General features: G+C 40.1%; 1 protein-coding gene across 3 annotated transcripts in view; it reads left to right on the top strand.

The window, feature by feature from the left end:
- Positions 1 to 9,141: 9,141 nt before the first annotated feature.
- Positions 9,142 to 18,450, top strand: part of CYRIB (CYFIP related Rac1 interactor B) — a 51,829-nt gene continuing 42,520 nt past the window's right edge. For 2 of the 3 annotated variants that reach the window (XM_042785810.1, XM_042785812.1), the window contains exon 1: positions 9,146 to 9,160. The gene's annotated coding sequence lies outside the window, so the exon portion shown is untranslated. Of the gene's footprint in view, positions 9,161 to 18,450 lie in introns of all 3 variants that reach the window. The other variant, XM_033005726.2, reaches the window with a different exon arrangement.

Below are 18,450 nucleotides of genomic sequence, written 5' to 3' on the forward strand. Positions count from 1 at the left end.
CAGGGAGGCTGGTGGGCTGCTCAGTGGGAGCCACAGTGCTGCTGGCACCATGGTCCATTATATCTGTTGGCTGCTAAGGACTCTCTGGGGTTGCTGGCTCTGGCCTTCTGTTTGGGGGGTCTCCCAGCAGGGAATGTGGGGGCTCCCTGTGTTCCACCATGACCCCAACAGCCTCCCCAGCACCTTATGGGAAGGGAAGGGAGGCTGGGGTGCCCCCTGCCCCTACAGGGAGCTGTTGAGTGCTATGGTTGCAAATGCCTTTGGCTAGAAGCCTTGGTCAGCTCCCAGAGCTGTGACACCACTGGTGTTAGTGAGACTTGGTGGAGTAAGTCCCATAACCAGGATGCTGGGATGGAGGGACAGGCAGGGCAGGTGGAGGTGTCACACTCTCTATAAGGGAAGGTTTGATTGTATGGTCCTTACAGTTAGCAATGGTGTGTTTTAGAGCCTCCCGATAAGGGGTGGAAAACAAAGGAGACTTATTAGTGGATGTCTACTACCCGTTTCCCAGCCAGCACTGAGGAGTTATTCTGTAGGCAATTAGAAGGAGTCTCTGGATCAGTAACCCTTATCGTATGAGAGATTTCAACTTCCCAGACATCAACTGGGAATATCATACTGCTGTGACACGCAGGTTGGGGAAATACTTCAAGTCCATGGAAGATAACATCTTGTCACAAGTGCTCAGTGAGCCAACAAGGAAAGATGCTCTCCTAGACTTGCTATGTTTTTCATGGTTCTGCACAATATTCTTCTGTCTAAATTGGAGAGGTATGGATTTGATTGATGCGCTATTTGGTGGATAAGGAATTGCCTGGATGTTTGCATCCAGAGAGTAGTGGTTAATGACTCTATCCAGATGGAGATCAGTGATAAGTGGTGTCCCTCACAGGTCTGTACTGAGACCAGTACTGTTCCATATCTTCAGTGACAGGGGGATTGAGTGTACCCTCAGCAGATTTGCAGACAACACCAAGCAGAGTGGTGCAGTTGACACACCTGAGGGACAGGATGCCATTCAGAGGGACCTGGACAAGCTTGAGCAGTGGGCCCATATGAACTTCATGAGGTTCAACAAGGCCAAGTGCAAGGTCCTGCATCTGGGCCAGGACAACCCCCAGTATCGATACAGGCTGGGGGATGAAGGGATTGAGATCAGTGCTGTGGAGAGGGACTTGGGGGTAATGGTGGATGAAAAGCTGGACATGAGCTGGCAGTGTGCTCTCACAGACCTGAAAGCCAACCACATTCTGGGCTGCATCAAAAGAAGTGTGGCCAGCAGGTCGAGGGAGGGGATTCAGCCCCTTTGCTCCACTCTCATGAGACCCTACCTGGAGTTCTGTGTCAAGCTCTGGAGTCCTCAGTGCAGGAAAGACATGGACCAGTTGGAACTGGTCCAGAGGAGGCCATGAAAATGATCAGAGGGTTGGAGCACCTCCCCTGTGAGAACAGGCTGAGAGAGTTGGGGTTGTTCAGGCTGGAGAAGGGGCGCTCAGCTCAGGGGAGACCTTATAGCAGCCTTCCAGTAACTAAAGGCGGCTACAGGAAAGATGGGGAGGGACTTTCTACAAGGCTGTGTAGTGACAAGACAAGGGATAATGGTTTTAAACTAAAAGAGGGTAGATTTAGACTCGATATAGTGAAGAAATATTTTACGATGGGAGAGGTAGGACTGGAACAGCTTGTCCAGAGAGGTGGTACATCCCCCCCACTCCCTGGAAATGTTCAAGGTCAGGTTGGACAGGACTCTGAGCAACCTGATGTAGTTGAAGATGTCCCTGCTTGTTGCAGGGGGGTTGGTCTAGATGAGCTTTAAAGGTCCCTTCCAGCCCAAACCATGCTATGATTCTCAGCAATAAGTGATGTGTTGGGAAAACCTATTTTCAGGTGCTTCTCTCATCTGGTGATTTGTGTTGTCTTTTCATTAGGTATTCATGGTCTGAATTGCATGTTTTCATGTCGTTCTGTTAAGGATGAGTAGTTTGTTAGAATTAGAGGAACAACTTACTAACAGGTTAATTTTTGGACTTGAGTGTTTTAATCACACAGCTTTTAGCCTCCTTTAGTGTCAGTAAAGAGGGAAAGTTTCACAAACACATAGTTGAACCTGCTCATACAACAAAATTGAAATGAACTTTTTTCCTGTCTAAAACTTATGAACAGTTTGTCCTAATCTGAGGGTCATCAAAACGCAGTCAGTAACATGCTGTTGAGGAAAGCTAGAATTTAACTCACCCTCTGATAGTAATTATGCTTGTAATTTTCTTGTGACACTGCTGCTAGAGAAAGTAGCCTGGGAAACTGTAGGCCTATGTAGTGCTGGTAATTAGTGGATTATCCTAAAGATCCAACATTTTACTGATTTATATTTCATGTTGAACATGGGCCCTACTAAGAAGTTAAACAGCACACTTTTTCACGTTCAGATTTGTTTCAAACTGACGTTGCTCTTCAGAAATCTGTTCCAAATGTGACTTGTCTCTGCACTGTGGTCATTTATTTAAGACCTTGTTTTACTAGTCTGTTGTCTCAAAGATAACTTCAGATAAGTACTAGCCTCCCCATGTAGTTCTGACAAACTGTTTTGTTTAAAGATAATTGGGAGGCTTATCTTGGTTGTGGCTTCATATTCATGAAGAAACTCAAACCAAAACTCTAATCTGTATCTTAGTATAAAACTGACATAAATTGTGTATGTAACTGAAATGGTAATTTGGCAAGAGAAGTATTTCTTAATGACTTTTTTTACAACTTAAAAGAATTTTGCTTGCTGAGCAGCAGCTTTTTGTGTATGTGTGTACAGATGAGCAGGAAATGATTGCTGTTCCAACTGTACAGCAGATTATTGTGCTAGCTACTGTTAAAATAACTGGCATAGTGCTATAAATGATGTCTGGGGAAATGAAAAAAAATTTACATACTCTAGCAAATTCTTTTTGCTGTTAATTCTCTTGTACACAAAGTCTTTTTTTTTTTTTTTTTTTTTTTTTTATCTCAGTATTCATTAAGCAGCATTTGGTTAGATATTACTTTAGATGGCTACATTTAAAACTATCTCATGAGAGTGGACAGTGTTTTTCTTCCCATGATATAGCTGGAAGCTTTGTCAGGTAGAAGGACTAGGCTCAGCTGTATGAAAGATAGGGTGGAAAGTTTTGGGGGAAAAAAAAGAGGGGGGAGGGAAGATGAAAAAAACTTAACAAGCCAGAACTCACTGATAATAAATCTCTGATCTCTAAACTCAGAAAATAAGATTGTCTCAGTGCTTAAGCATAGTGTTCATGGTGGCAGAACTGACTTTTCCAGGGAACTTCTGAGTACTGTACAATTTCAGTGCCGTTGCAGCCTTTAAAGAATAAGGCAAATGGGAGAGAGATCTTTATTTATTCTTAGGAATTGGGAGGAATGGTGTTGAGTAAGCATGCAAAGTAAAACTGAAATCTCTTTGAGTACATAACAGTAATGTGTTGACTGACTTATGCATTTTGTGTTGAGGGCTGTGTGTGTATTCTTGGGGTTGGAGTTACTCTGGAGCATGGTTATTTGTATGAATGGTAAAGCCTTTTATTCTAAAGGAGGTTGATGAAAAAAAAAATCTCAGTTGACTCTATCCTCTCAAGAAAGTTGAGATTGTTTTTAATGGCTAGATTGAGGGAAGCTGTACACGTATACAGATATTAAATCCTGCAAGTGCTTGACAGGCAGAACTCCTCTGTTTTAACACAGAAGTTGATGAAAGTTGGACTCCACTAAACAGACAGGCTGCTACATAACCCATAACTACAGCTGCTTTATTGGAACCAGTTACAGTTCTCATTTATAGCATGGTTCTAACTGTTCCTGGTATGACAGCCTTCCCCCTTCACAATTTTTATGATGTTGTGTTTTTGTTTTTTTTTTTTAATTTCTTGCTCTTTCTTGCAGCTAACCTTTTTGTGTTGTACAGCAATAAAAGATATGTCTTCCTGTCTCCCCCTGGGAGATAATGGGGACAGGTGATAAAGTGGTTAATATTACATCCTACCACTACCTCTATCTAGTAGCTCCTTCTAAGCTTAAATAAATCTGTAGAAGCTCTTGTCAACATCAGTAATTCATTATGTTCAGTTTCAGGTTTTTAAGCCTGTGTATCTCAAAGCTTTTCTTCTGACAGTATCAGGCTTGTAAAGAAGTGGCAATAATTCTTAGTAATCCAACTTCAATAAACTGTTGTCCCTGACAAGTTACTTATGGGGGACCTGAGGGGGTTAAGTCTGTAACAGTCTTATGAAATTCCAGCATCCTTCCTGCATTTAGATAGTTTCTAAGGAAAAGAAGCTGGTAATTCAGGCCAACTGATCTTTCTTTTTCGGGGAGGATAAATGGGCATTTTCAGGTCTGATAACAGAACAGATCTTTAAGTTAGGAACCATTTACTGTCTTGCCGATACCTTTTAAAGGATTTTCTCTCATCAGATTTGTGAAGGCAAATGCTTTAAATAAAAGTTTGGAGATAAATATAATCCTGTGATCTTTGTCACAAGCAGTCTCCACTGCCAGTGTGAATTCAGAAGCAACATGAGATTGATTGCCTTGTTACTTGCCTTAGAATTCTGTACATTTGTGCCAGATTATTTAATATTAGTTTTGTATGTATTTTAGAATATAATGGGAGACTCCCTTCACCTTAAAGGAGGTATTTCATTCACCCTTTTTCTCTGCAGATACTTGTTCATATATGTACAACAAAATTGCTTTTACAGTTTTGTATGCTATCTCAACATTGAAAGCATCTAGGAATGGCAGTCCTTGATTTTTATATCCTTTCTGCCATGGAAAGTAACAAACTGCCAAGACTTCTCTGCCAATAAAGAATACTTTTCTGCATTTCTTTGTGAGTATAGCCATATAGAGACAAGTGTAAATTACAGACTGTTTTAAAATCAGAAGTACATTACTCGAGACTGACAGAGCAGATACTAGGTCTTGCTTAACTTCCCCTTTTAGTCAAGTAACAATGGTAGGCTGAAAGCCTAGCTGCACTTAACCTTAATACAGCTGTATACATTAATCTTTTAAATAGTCCTGAGTTAAGATATTATAAGAACAAGGCTGGAGGCTGCAGATACTTCTTCATTCTCCCTAGCACCTTAGGTAAGTTCAAAGTTGACCTCATATTTGGATAATTTGCCCGTGGACTGACTTCCATGTGCAGAGATTTCTCCCAGAATTGTGTTACTTTGGCCTGATCTCTTTTCCTCAAATAATTGTAGGACAGGTTTTTGTGTCTTCCCTAAGTTGAGCATCTGGAACTGTTTGCTGTTTGCCTTCAGAAATGGAGAAAAATATCTATGTATATGGACAGGTTTTGGTTTCTCTAACTTAACATAGTGTCTAATTTAGTCTCTGAGTTTCCATTTTGTAAATAGAGAAATGTAGACTTGGTTAGAAGTTTTGAAAGCAAAAACGATGTCTTAAAGGTCAGTCACTTCAGAAGTGCTCATATTTCCTTAAAAATCTAGTTAGGCATTTTTAAAGAGTGAGCAGGCCAGAAGTAAGTTTTTATTCTTTGATAAGGGGCTACAGGCTAAGGAAAAGGTTGAAAGCTATGAATTTGCATGCTGAGATTGAGTTTTGTAGTGACTTTGAACTGTGGTGCAATACTTCTAAGTGCTTTACTGATTTGAATATTTCTGATAACCATGCTTGCACATCAGAGAAGCCTGTTGAGGGTGAGTAAGCATGTAGCTTGATGGCAGCTGAGATTTGCTGTTTACAGATTCAAAATCATGAACAATGACACAAATAATATAACTTATTAAAAGCATTGTTAATTCTTAAGCTTTCAAAACATTTTATTGTTAAAAAAACTTTGGAGGAGCTCTGATTTTTTTTGGTGAAATGCAGTGATAAATTCAGATTAAAACACTAAGTTGTTTTCTTGTAGAACATGTTTCTCACTGTCAGCTCATGAAAGGTACTAATGTGGCTGAGTGAAATTTAGAGTAATTTCTGTTTAAAGAGAAAATTGTTTACAGTTCTTTGCTTCACTCCTTTTTTTTCATTGGAAATATCCAAAATGCATATCCCATATTTAAGCATTTTATTTACTTACTAGGACACACAACTGAACTTCAATATACATAAAATTGACAGCATGAAATATTTCAATTTAAACCAGGAATTTTAGAGCTGCTGCTCTTTTGTGTGTGTGAGCATCCTTGTGGAAGCCCAGGGTACTCTAGAATACAGTGACTATATTGAAAACCTTTTCGTCAACAAGCACTCAGACGAGTAGAATAGATCAGGTATATACATCAATGGGCTGGTCTCTCCTTTTTTTTTTTTTAATGTCCCTGTCTGGATTTAAGTACATTTCTCTCTTTTACCTTGTGTGTTTTTTGAACTTGTATGTCATTCTGCGTAAGCATGGCTTAAATCTATTTTGAGTTTGGGTGCTAGGCGATGATTCCTTTTGCCATTCACCTGCTCTTACCAGTGGCACAGACGTCTCTAAGTATTCTGCCTTTGGCCTTATGGAGTACGGGCTTATGACAAAAGGTAGAAAGAGCTACAGTTGGAAGGAGGTTAAGAGTCACTGCCTTTAGGTAGTAGCTTTTATTAACTAGTAGAAAAGTTATAGCTATGTTTTCTGAAATAAATTTTTTCAGTGGTTTGGCACTACCCCAGCATACCCTTTTGGAACAGTGATCCTTGACATAAGGGAATGCTGAGGCTCTTTCCTGTTAAGGCCGAGTGCTCAATGGCAGAAACTAAATATCTGTAAAATACTGTTTGGTAATTCCTCATGATAACCAAAAGTTTGTTATTGTGCATACAGGAGTTTATGGTAATGAAGAAATTGCTTCCTTGTAGTTTAATTTCCTACCACGCATTGCTTTTGTAGGGCTGTGTATGTGTGCAAAGGCAGTGAATGAGGCCCAGGAAACTGCCTTACAAATATGAGGGTTCTCACATCTAGCATGAATTAGTTCTCATCACTGTCCTTCATGTTTGCTACTGTTTTCCAGTATCAGTAATGTGATACCACCTAGGGAAAGTTCTGTATGCCTAAAGTTACAGGTTTTGAAGTCACTTCTTGTGGGAATGGTTTATTTTATTTGCAGGTTTCAGAGTTGTCAAAGTACATGCAACTGCTAATGCCCTCTGCTATCTATTAAGGTATGTGATGTGAAACCCAGAGTTAGAGAGATACCTACTTTTCTGAACTAGCCTTGTGTTGGGTTTGCATGGCAGGGGTTTGGTAGTGGTGGGGCTACAGGGGGGGCTTCTGTGAGAAGCTGCCAGAAGCTTTTCCCATGTCCGACAGAGCCAATACCAGCCGGCTCCAGGACAGACCTGCCGCTGGCCAAGGCCGAGCCCATCAGTGATAGTGGTAACGCCTCTGGGATAGTAACGTATTTACGAAGGAGGGGGGAAAAACTGCTGCAAAACAGCAGCCACTAAAGAGTAGTGGGAATATGTAAGAGAAACAACTCTTCACATGCCCAGGTCAGTGAAGGAGAGGGAGGAGGTGCTCCGTATGCCAGAGCAGAGATTCCCCTGTAGCCTGTGATGAAGCCCATGGAGAGGCAGGCTGTGCCCCTGCAGCACATGGAGGTTCATGATGGAGCAGATCTCCACCTGCAGCTTGTGGAGGACCCTGCACTGGAGCAGGTGGCTGCCCAAAGCAGGCTGTGACCCTGTGGAGAGCCTGCACTGGTAGGACCTGTGGAGAGAGAGTGGAGTCCATGCTAGAGCAGGTTTGCTGGCAGGACTTGTGACCCTGTGGGGGATCCAAACTGGAGCAGTCTGTTCCTGAAGGACTGTACCCCGTGGAAGGGACCCACGCTGGAGCAGGGGAAGAGTTTGAGGAGTCCTCCCTGTAAGGAGGAAGGAGCAGCAGAGAACATGTGATGAACTGACCACTACCCCCGTTCACTATCCGCCTGTGCTGCTGGAGGGGAGGAGGTGGAGAAATCAGGAATCAAGTTAAGCCCGGGAAGAAGAGAGGGGTGAAGGGAAGGTGTGTTAAGATTTGTTTTTTATTTCTCTTAATCATATTCTGATTGGTAATAAATTAAGCTGATTTCCCCAATCTAAGTCTGTTTTGACCGTTGTGATAATTGGTGAATGTCCTTATCTCATCCCATAAAGCTTTTAGTGTATTTTTTTCTCTCCTACTGTGTTGAGGAGGGGGATGATAGAGCAGCTTTAGTGGGTACCTGATGTCCAGCCAAGGTCAACCAACCACATATCCCTGCCTACTTTCTTGAGAAAACTCTTCTTCCATGTTCTCATGAACTGCTGAATAACTTCTCTGTTACTGTAGGAGTTCTCTGTTGTGTCATAAGCATGGTGTTCGTGATCTTGGAGAATACTCTGGCTGACCAACAAACCAAGAAGCTGGTTGTACTTTGCCAGGAGTGGTTTATTCTTCTGACTCTTGGTATAAGAGATAGGCTAGAATTGTTTGAGTCTAGCTCTGCATCATCAGGACCACAAATTTATCTTTGAATCTAAGGCTTCCCCATGGGAACAGTTTTTTTCTATAAATGTTATTTAAGTACACTTAGTAGAATGTAAATTGTACTCTTACATTCGTTTTTCATCTTAGAAAGTTGTCCTAATGTAAGTTCAGTGTTGTTTTTTCAACAAGTACATTGTAACTACAGGATGTCTTATGACACTCCTCTGTAATAATCCAACAATAACTAGATTTGCAGTTGGTTGACTTGGATGAAACTTTTTTTTTTCCTCAAGCATGTTGTGTTCAACGTGCATCTTTTCTTTTTGCTATGTTTATTTGTAATCTCTGTGAAAGGATTACTTGATCAGCAATTTGGAACACTTGCATAATTATTCTTTTTATTCAAAGTAATCTTAATAAAAGATTTTGTGGGCAGAACTATAATCCACATGTTGAGGTGAAGTTACTGTTTGTTATGTCTAAGATTAGACTGGACTGTGTCAAATGATTAGTTAAGTTCTTACTATCTGTAAGGCCTAAGAAGCTTAAGTTTTCAGCAGTAAAACAATCATTTCCATTATTTTTCAGGTTTACATGTGAGAGTTTAACATGAGTATCTTTGCCAGATAGGAATGCAGCATCTGATTTTTGGAGTCTGAACTGCTTGAGCAGTTTCTGTTCGTGATGTGAAGTAGTACAGAGATTTCAGAGGTACTATCTGTGTGTGCTTCACCCAGTGTGTCTGCTCTGATTGCCTTGAGGGTCACTAAATGGCCTCTTCTATACTTAGCCCCTTCACGATTCACCCAATTCTACCTTTACTGACTCTTGCGGAAGCAGAATTCAAAGACTACATACCTGGCTAAAGTCCTGCTATGTTTAGTGTTGTATGTTTTGGCTCATTACAGATAAGAAACTGGGGTACAGCAATGTTAATTACCTGAAAGCAAATAGGAAGTTAAAAACAGAGATCAAGTGCATGTTTCTCTAGTAACTGCAACATTAGACTGAGTTTCTGTGGTTGAATAACTCCCAATAAAACATGTTTATAGGATAGAAGCAAAGTTAATAATTCCCTGTGAAACTCATTTAGTTTCTCTGCAATGGTATATTGACTGAAAGTATATCCAAGGGAAAACTTTTCATTCTTTCAGATCTGGTAGATCTCAGTCATTGTTGTCGGGGTTTTTTTATACTGTTTTTGCTGATATTTGTATTTTTAAGCAAATAACTGAATTTCCACAAAAAATATGGGAGATGGAGGCCAAGAGGGCCAACATCCATTTCTAGATTTGGGTGATAAGACATTGAATAAGTTGTTATTAAATATTTAAAAGCCAGATTAACTTCTACTGAAACACCAAAAAGCTACTGGAAGCCTCTTGATCAGCCAAATGGGTTTTGCGTTGCCCCTTACGAAGTTGGCTTGCCTGGTTCAGCATGCTTTCTGTGATGCTCATGACAGTGCCATAAGGCAAAAGTAATTTTCTACTTTAGCCATAGTGACAAGCATATCTTTATTAATGAGATTTATTGTTATGTAAGTCTTCTCACTTCCTCTGTCTTGCTTTTGCTGTATTCCAGTATTCAGAGATTTGGCAAATGTCTTTGCTAGAAAGCTCCTGCTATAGAAGGTTCTGCTATAAGAACACCCATAAATCATCCAGTTCTTTGGCAGTGTCTTTGCCACATGAGATGTCCCTGATAAATTGCCTAAGTTAATGAATGGCAATGCAAATAATTCCATAGTAGGTAATGTTTGTTCTAGCCCATGCTAGTCATGACACGCCTTGAACTAAACCCTGTCTATCATGAAAGTTAACTAGCTTCACTTATTCTGAGGCTCTTTATAATAGAGATGATACAGAAGATTTCTGTAGTTGCACTGAGTGAATCTGAAGCCAAGAAGGCTTTAATCAATCCTGTTATAGTGGATGGTTTGACTTCTCTGAGTGCTCTTAAGTGTGTGTGTGTGTGTGTGTGTGTGTGTATGTGTAGCCTTTTCCTGTCAGCAGCCAGACACGTATGTGCTATGCAATTAATCTGTGCATCTGTACTAAATCCAACATGCCCTATAGGCACTGAATCATAGTCCTTTACAGCTCTGTAGGCACTGAATCATGGTCCTTGAGTAGATGAGTACGACAGCACCACATGATAGATCCAGTTTCTTCCTAGAAGGCATGCATCTACGGTGCATGTGCATGCACTTTTGTTTATACCTCTTGCCAAGCTGGAACTTGCTTCTGGGCTTCTGCTGCAGAATTCATCTAACACTTTAACAAATCCTGTGTTTTGGGAGAACTCATGAGACTGTCTTTCATTTTGTTCAACATAAACCTTGTATGTGGCACTGCCTGTGCTCTGGTTCCACAATGTGGTAAGGGCCCCATGGGTTTCTCATGAAGGAGCCACTTAAAGCACGCTCCACCTGTAGAGCAACTCTCTTGTCACATGGTTTGAAAGTACTTTGGAGATGGAGTCCTTGATTTAAGTTTGGAGATTGCAGAAGGCAGGCACCTTAGTTTCAAGTCTAGTTACACTTACTAGTACCATTTTTCCCTCTTATTCTGTTACTTCTGAAATTCATGGCCCCAGGACTGTGTCTCAGTGCCTGCAGGTATGTGCAGTGCTTTTGTCATGATACTTTTGTTGCATGTGCTTGCATCTGCTTGCAAACTTAATGGTAAGTGGATAAGGGAGGCTGCTATGTACATGTCTCTTGTTGGAGTATTACCCACATAGAGCAATTTTGTGTCTACCAGAATTATACTGGTCATGACTTCACAATATGAATTTTGTTACATTAATTTTATGTAATACAGTGGCTTTATTTCATGTGTGTATTTAGCTTCATTTCTTCATGAAAAACTGTATCTCAGAATCTGTTAGTCTTCAAGCAAGTCTTTGCAGCCTTATAGAAGCAAAAAAAAAGCTTTGCAGTGTGATCACTCTCTAAATAAAAGTAGGCTTCTTTTCTACTTGACTGCTATTCCAGGGTATAAAGTTTGATTTGAAAAAGATGAACTGACCTCCTTATTGCAGTCTCTATAACATGTATGTGATTATTTGAATGTTGGTGTTTGTTATTTCACTTCAGCAGAAAAATATAAGACTTGTTCTTAAATGCTTCCTTTGTTATTCCAAATACAGGGCAATATAGAAAAACTGTTGCATTCCTATTTTGACTGAGGTTGTAACATGCATGCTAAATGTAGGAAAAATGCCTCTGGAGATGATGGCATGTACAAGTACACTTTGAACAAAGATCTTGTGCTCTCTTAATACAGACCTAAATGGGAGGATGTGGGAGTGTAAGAATGGCTTAAAGATCATCAGATTTCCTGTGCAGAAATAGGAGTCCAGTTGCCTTTAATGTCTCTAGTGAGAAGAGGATGTAAAAGCTGAGATAGTGTGAGGACAACCTTCTGAGAATAAGACTTCCTACTCAAGGTCTCAAACATAAGCTCTGCAGTATCTTTTTTTTTTTTTTTTTTTAATTAAGTAAATATCAGATCCTAAAAAGACCATTCAGATGGTTTAAGATAAGAGCTTAAACTATTTACACATTAGATAAAGTTAGGTAATGTAAACATGGCAAAGAGCTGAAAGTAATGCTTGCCTCTCTGGACTAGATAACAAGCTTGTCTAAATCCAGATGATGAGGAAACAGGAAAGAAAGGATATCTTGACCAACTGTCCAGATACAGGACTTCATAGCATCTGTCCTTCCCCTTCAGGGTTTCTAAATGGCAGACTCTTTCGCATAATAACCTGCAATGGTAGCATAAGGGGAACCTAACTAATCTTTGAGGAGTCTTGAATTCAGCATCTACTTGTGAGCCAGGCTGGTGCCTTGCTCAGCTGAAGCTGGGACACTTTGAAAATAGGAGTTTAAGGGGTGGATTCAGGCACAGCAGAACCTGGTGAGAAGGAATTTTTATGGGATGGGAAGGTCCTTGAGTTTAGTCTTTGTTTACAGTAGTAAATGTTCTTTCAGTTGGGGGATATGCAACTTCTGTCATTTCATTACAAGCCTTAACTTATCAAATAGTTCATATAGGTTGCTCGTAGCTTTAACTGTTAAAGCAGGCTCTTTGATAGCATTGCTACTGGTTCTGGTCACACACAGACCTTTGGTTGTGTGTCTGCAGACAGCAGGAAAATAAGAGCTGTTCCGATGTCCATTCCATTAGTTAATTCATGGTTTCTACAATGTAATTCAATCCCTCGGTCAGGTGTTGCGTATCCAACTAAGACCTAGAGTCAAAAGATATGTGGCATCTGTACTTCAGAATGAAGAAATCTTCCAAGTTGTGCCTGTTTCTCTATATAGCTAAAAGCTTAAAAGTCAAAGTGTACATATCAGTAACTTGCTTCTGACATTTGATTGCTAGAACTATCAGAGTTTTTGCAAGGATTGTACATTTCTGACCAACTTTTTCTAAGTTAGGTCACCTAAACTTAATTGTCCTCCTCTTTTGTATTGTATCAAGAACATCCTCTCACCAGGAGTAGGAAAAGATTGCTTCTGTTTCAGTCTGCATGTAACTGTATGTGCCTGCCCTTTTTCACCCTGCTATTGAAAACTGTTCCATAACTAATTTGAAGAATATGACATTTGTGACCTGCCTCCTCATCTCTGAGTTGAGTCACCCTAAGGCCTTGAGTCGCTCTCTAAGGAGTTGCTATTGAGATAGTAAGAAGTTATTGGTTATACTTTTTCTAAGTCCTGCTTCAAATATATTCTGACTGCCCATAATTAAACAGTCTGCCTTAGAGTATTCAAATGATTGGTATCATTACAGTTCCACATTTATGTTTGAAACAGAGGAATATGCTTGTTGTATGGATAAATGGTATAGGTATTTAGCAGTTTCAGTTTTTTTGTTTTACACAAGAGCTACATTCTTCCTACTGCTGCATTTACAGTAAATGTAGGCATAGGTTTCTGAGCTCCAAGAAACTGGGTTAATGAGGGCTTGGAGGTAAGAAATGGTCTGATGATAGTCAGAACTTCTGCAGTGTGAGCAAACTCTCCTGGATCTGGAGCACACGCTATTCCCAATTGTAATTAATCAATTAAAAAAACCAAAAAACAACAACAACAACAACAAAAAACAAACAAACAAACAAAAAAACTAAAAGCCAAATTGATAAGGGTAGTCATCTTCTAAGATTCAGTCCTTTTGTAATACTTGTTTTTTAAAAGCCTGTGCTTTTAAAGGAAGTTACTCTAAACCAGGTAATACTACTGAGCTCAAAATATCAAGTCCACTGTTTGAAAGCAGAGATATGGAATTGACAGGAGAAAGTGTTCACTGTTGAAAATCCTTTCTATGACTTAGGGGTAATAACAGAGGAGAAGCTGGCCAGTGTTCTGTTTGGTAAATTACACCTCTGTTAGTGTTGTGTTGGACTGATAATACTTTAAACCTGTGCCGAGTGTTTGGTGTGAGGACAAGGGAAGGTTATGTGTGAGCCTTTTTCCATCTCTGTCTTTGCAACTCTTAACTGGACAATCTTAATTTACAAACAAAATTAACTTCTAGTACATGAATATGTGTTGATGTTTTCCAGCTCAAACCTGTAAGAAATATCATATTTAAGTCCTGTAACTGATGTTATTCTAGTGAATGAAGAAAAGTAGTAATTTGATGTTGAAAATGGTTGGGGTATCTCTTGGGTGCTGTGGTGTTACATGGAAAGCAGAGCTCGGCAGTCGTCTGGAAGCAAATAGTTTTAGCTTTGTAATGTGTTGCATCATTGTTGCTAACTGTATGATATACAGTTAAAGCTCAAACTACTGAGTTTTAGTATCATTATTTAGATCTTAAACACTCCATTTAATTGCGGTACTGAAAATTGAAGGAATGAGAACTTTTTCAGCTGTGTAGAAGTAAACTACTTGGTTTTTCTTTTAATACTTCTCTGACCATCAATTCCTCAAATCACAGGAGAATTTCCTCTTTCAACTGAAAATTAAAATTTTGGCAATATATGCTGCTAAGGGGAAAAAAAGTAGTCTGTATCATTTCAGTGAGGGATAAAATTCTCAAGTTTTGTTTGCCATGAAGCTATCTGAATTCTAGTATTTATAAGTTTTCCTATTTTTGTAGGACACTGGATGTCTTGTGTTCTGCCTCTGTTTTTTTCATAGCTGCCTTATTATGAAGAGTAGCCTGTCAGGAGCTCCGCAGGTGTTGACTGCTCAATTTGTGTGCTGTCTTATATGTGGCAGCAGAACTCTTTACAAGCTACCGTACATCTTCTGACAGTTATGTTTCTTGAAATGTATGATTTTTTTGTTTTACTTGTTTTGCATACTCTGCTTTTCAAATATGTCTTAACCTATTGATGGGCTGTTGTTGCTAGCAGTCTGATGTGATCAAGTGTGTTGGGGAGGATACATCACCTTAAATCTCCATTGCTTTGTCTTCTGTGTTTTCTGTGTGTTGGGCTAAGCAGAGTTAAGCACAGGCAAAGATAATCTAACAGTGTTATGTATAAAGGTTAGGTGGAGTTACTCCTAAAGGTACTTCATACAAAGTTTTTGAGTTGAAAATAACCTGCATATTAAGTTGTGAAATCTACATTTCTCTGGGCTTTTGAAGATGCTGTGTAAGTTACCAATCACAGAGGAAGTGAAATGGCATCTCACACCACCCCATATGGTCACCTCGGTAGTGTCCATCAGAGGCGAGTGTCTGAGTGGAGTAAGGCAGGGAGCTGGAGAGAGGATTATCAGGTTGGCAGTTGAGGGTTTGTGCAGTATTTTGGGAAATGATTTGACCTCTGTTTCTCTCTGCATCTCAGCCCTGAGTCATCCCTGTTACCTGCTGGTGGAGGCTTGGAGCCAGCTCTGACACAGGGCTTACCTGGACTATGAATGGCAGTCTTGCTTTAATGGTGTCAAAAGCTGGAAAATTATATACTGTAGCTTGAAACCCCTATCTAGAAACTGCTATATCTGGCAAAAACTAGGTGTTTTGCCACAGTATTTCAGCAAACTGTCTTTCATGAGTACACTGAATCTCTCAGTAAAACCTTTTAACGCCTTTGTTACTGGCTTTACCATTCCCTCCTGAGAAAGTAGCCATTAATAAATTTTTCAGAAGTGTTCTTCCTTGTAGCTCAAAGGAGTGCAAAGCTTGCAGGCTTGGGAAGCAGTGGCTGTGATTCCGCCTGTTGAAACACGTACACCAGAGAAAAACTAACACCAGGCAATTCACAGAAGTCTCTTTGCATCTTTATGGTTAATAGTTTTCTTGAGCATGAATTTTGTATGGAGAACAAGATGTAATCAGGTGCTGTACTTCAGAGTTTAATTCCACCTTCCCCTTAAGTGACAAAACTAATGAAGTAAGGGATGGTCGCTTAAATGAATAGGTGAAGTCTCCCTTATTTACCAGGAACAAGTAGGTTTATTGTCTGCTTCCTTCTTTTGAAGTCGTCATCCCATAAAGCTATGCCAACACAGTGTGTGGAGGGCAAGGAAGGGTATCTCCTGAGAATGAGCTTACTCTTTTGTTCTTCACCTGCTGTTCTCATTTGCCTGTCAAATAAACAGTGTTAATTTACTCCACAAAGGTCTATCGAACTAAAGAAAATTAATTTTTGAACAAATATTGGCTGAAAACTAAGAAGGCAGATAACCTAGTTTTTTTCAGCTCTGTTATTTATACCATAGGTTGCAGTTTGGGGATACATTACTTAAAAAGAAAAAAAAAAAACCTCTCTTGACAGTTCTATCAGCTGACCAGATTAATCTAGATCACGTATAAGGAATTATTGCCTTGAAAGCTGGGGAGTTCTTCTGAAGGCACCACAGGTCTGCAGCTTTCTGCACCCCTGTCCTTTTGACGTACAGTGCTCCCCAGTTGCTCCTGGCCAGCATGCCTGTGCAGCAGTCTCTTTCCTCTCCAGTTCCTCCTGTGGCTCCAGATTTTATTTTTCGCCTGGCACTGGCAGATTACATAGTTCCCCTGCCTGCAGATGTTTCCTTGATCCCTCCAGTCCACTGAACCTGCTGCTGTTCTGCCTGATTGACTTTTCCCATCCAGAATGGCAATGCAGCTGTAGCTGCTGGCGCTTGCTTCCCTTTCTCACCTGAATGCTGGGAAAGGGTTGTCTGGGAGGAACTACAGCACAGGAGATGGAGCAGCCAGGAGAGGGGGCAATGCAGAGCCGTGTGGGACTGGAGGAGCAGAAGGGTCTCCAGCAGGCTCAGATACTGCTTTCAGTAAACCAAAATCCTGCGTACTACTTTAGGTAGTTATGAGGAAATTTAAACATCAGAATTTGGCAACATGATGATATGTGCGTTTGTCCAGGGGAAGTGCAATTCAACTTTTCTGTTTAATGAAGTGATCAGTCATGCCTGGAAAAAAAAAAAAAAATTATCCATTCTCTGGTACTGAATAGGAAGCTTTTCATACTGTCGTGTACCAGGGGAGAAGGAAATATTTTTGTTGAGTGTGCTGAAGGAAATCGCACATGTTGCAATTGCATAAATGGTCACTCAGCCAGCAGAACTTTCAAATCCTGTTACCAGGCTGTAGACAGTGACAGTGCTGCTCTGCTCAGCAACTTACTAAGCAGTCTGTGAGTGTAAGACCTTATGGCTTCCATTCAGAGGTTTTCAACTGAATTGTGAACTTCGTACAGTTGCTTCACAAGAGGACCATGAATGAAAGGGACTGAAATAGGGTAGTGAAGCAATTGTTAAAACAAAGTCTCTGCTTTAACAAAGTGAATAAGATGTCTTGGATGTCTTTTAAATTTCCTGTTCTGCAAGAGACAGAAGCAGTGCTTCATACAACATTTGCAGGAACAAACCCAAACAACAGCAACAACAATAAAAAAAGGAACCAAAAAGCATCAAACCAACCAACCCCAAGCAAAACTATAAAACAAAACCACCACATTACTTCGCCAGGCACCTCTTTATCTTAGATGCTGCCTTGACACAAACTGGCAGAAGTTATAATTGGCTAACACTACTCTCTTCTTGTTCTTACTTTTGAACTGTCTGTTGCAACTATTTGTTTCAGTTTAGCTGTGAATAGGATCCCTTGATTTTATTTGGCAATTAAATTTTTCATAGTAACTCAAACTCCTTACCTTCTCCTTCTAGTTGTGCTGTTCAGGTCACCAGTTTTTCTTTTGCAGGGAGAGGAGAAGAGAATGGATGGTATCTTTTCATGTTAGTTTTCACTGTGACTAAAACCATTCCCCAGCCTCAATAATGCCTAGCTCTTCCCCTCCACTCCACCCTTCCCAAGCTGGGATAAATCATTAATACTGTGTCCTCTGTGATTAGAAATTTCACTGCAAAGCAGTATATTTTTTGTTAGGTGTTTGTTAATCAGGATTATCTGATGTAAGAGGAGCTGCTGATAGCTGATTATATACAAATTAATGCTGAATACTTCATGCCTCTTCAGCAGGATCTGCAATGACATGACAGGGATTTTATATTCCTAAAACAAATTTATGCTAAAAACAGATGCATTGCAGAATGTGCTTGACTTTGCTGTAGAAGCAGAAAGAGAATTGTAGCACAAAATGGAAAGATCACTCTTTAAAAAAAATCTTGAGATGCTACATATTGACAGGGTAGATTCTGGCACCAGGAACAATACCTGCTGTAGGTGCAACAGTGGTTTTACAGGAGACAGGTTAAGTGATGACACTCAAGTATTTAAATTAGCCAGAATCCCTGAAACAGATGCAGCCTACAAAACCCCAAATAAAAAAGGCTTACGGCCTTTTACCACAACAGAAAGATGGCAGTTTTGGCCAGTTCATCATCCAGTTACTAATAAAAGGTAGACTGCTAGATAAACCTATTCCAAATGAACTTAAACACCCTTCAAATGATTTTAATAGATCTCAGTGCCGCATTTCCATAGGAAATGCTGTTCTGTCTGACCATACAAATACACTAATTTTTTAAACCAGAAACTTAGTTTCGAAGCATAAAATTTGAGTAATCCTAG

Source organism: Tyto alba, unplaced genomic scaffold, assembly GCF_018691265.1.
Source record: "Tyto alba isolate M040663 unplaced genomic scaffold, T.alba_DEE_v4.0 Super-Scaffold_9, whole genome shotgun sequence".
Lineage (NCBI taxonomy): Eukaryota > Metazoa > Chordata > Aves > Strigiformes > Tytonidae > Tyto > Tyto alba.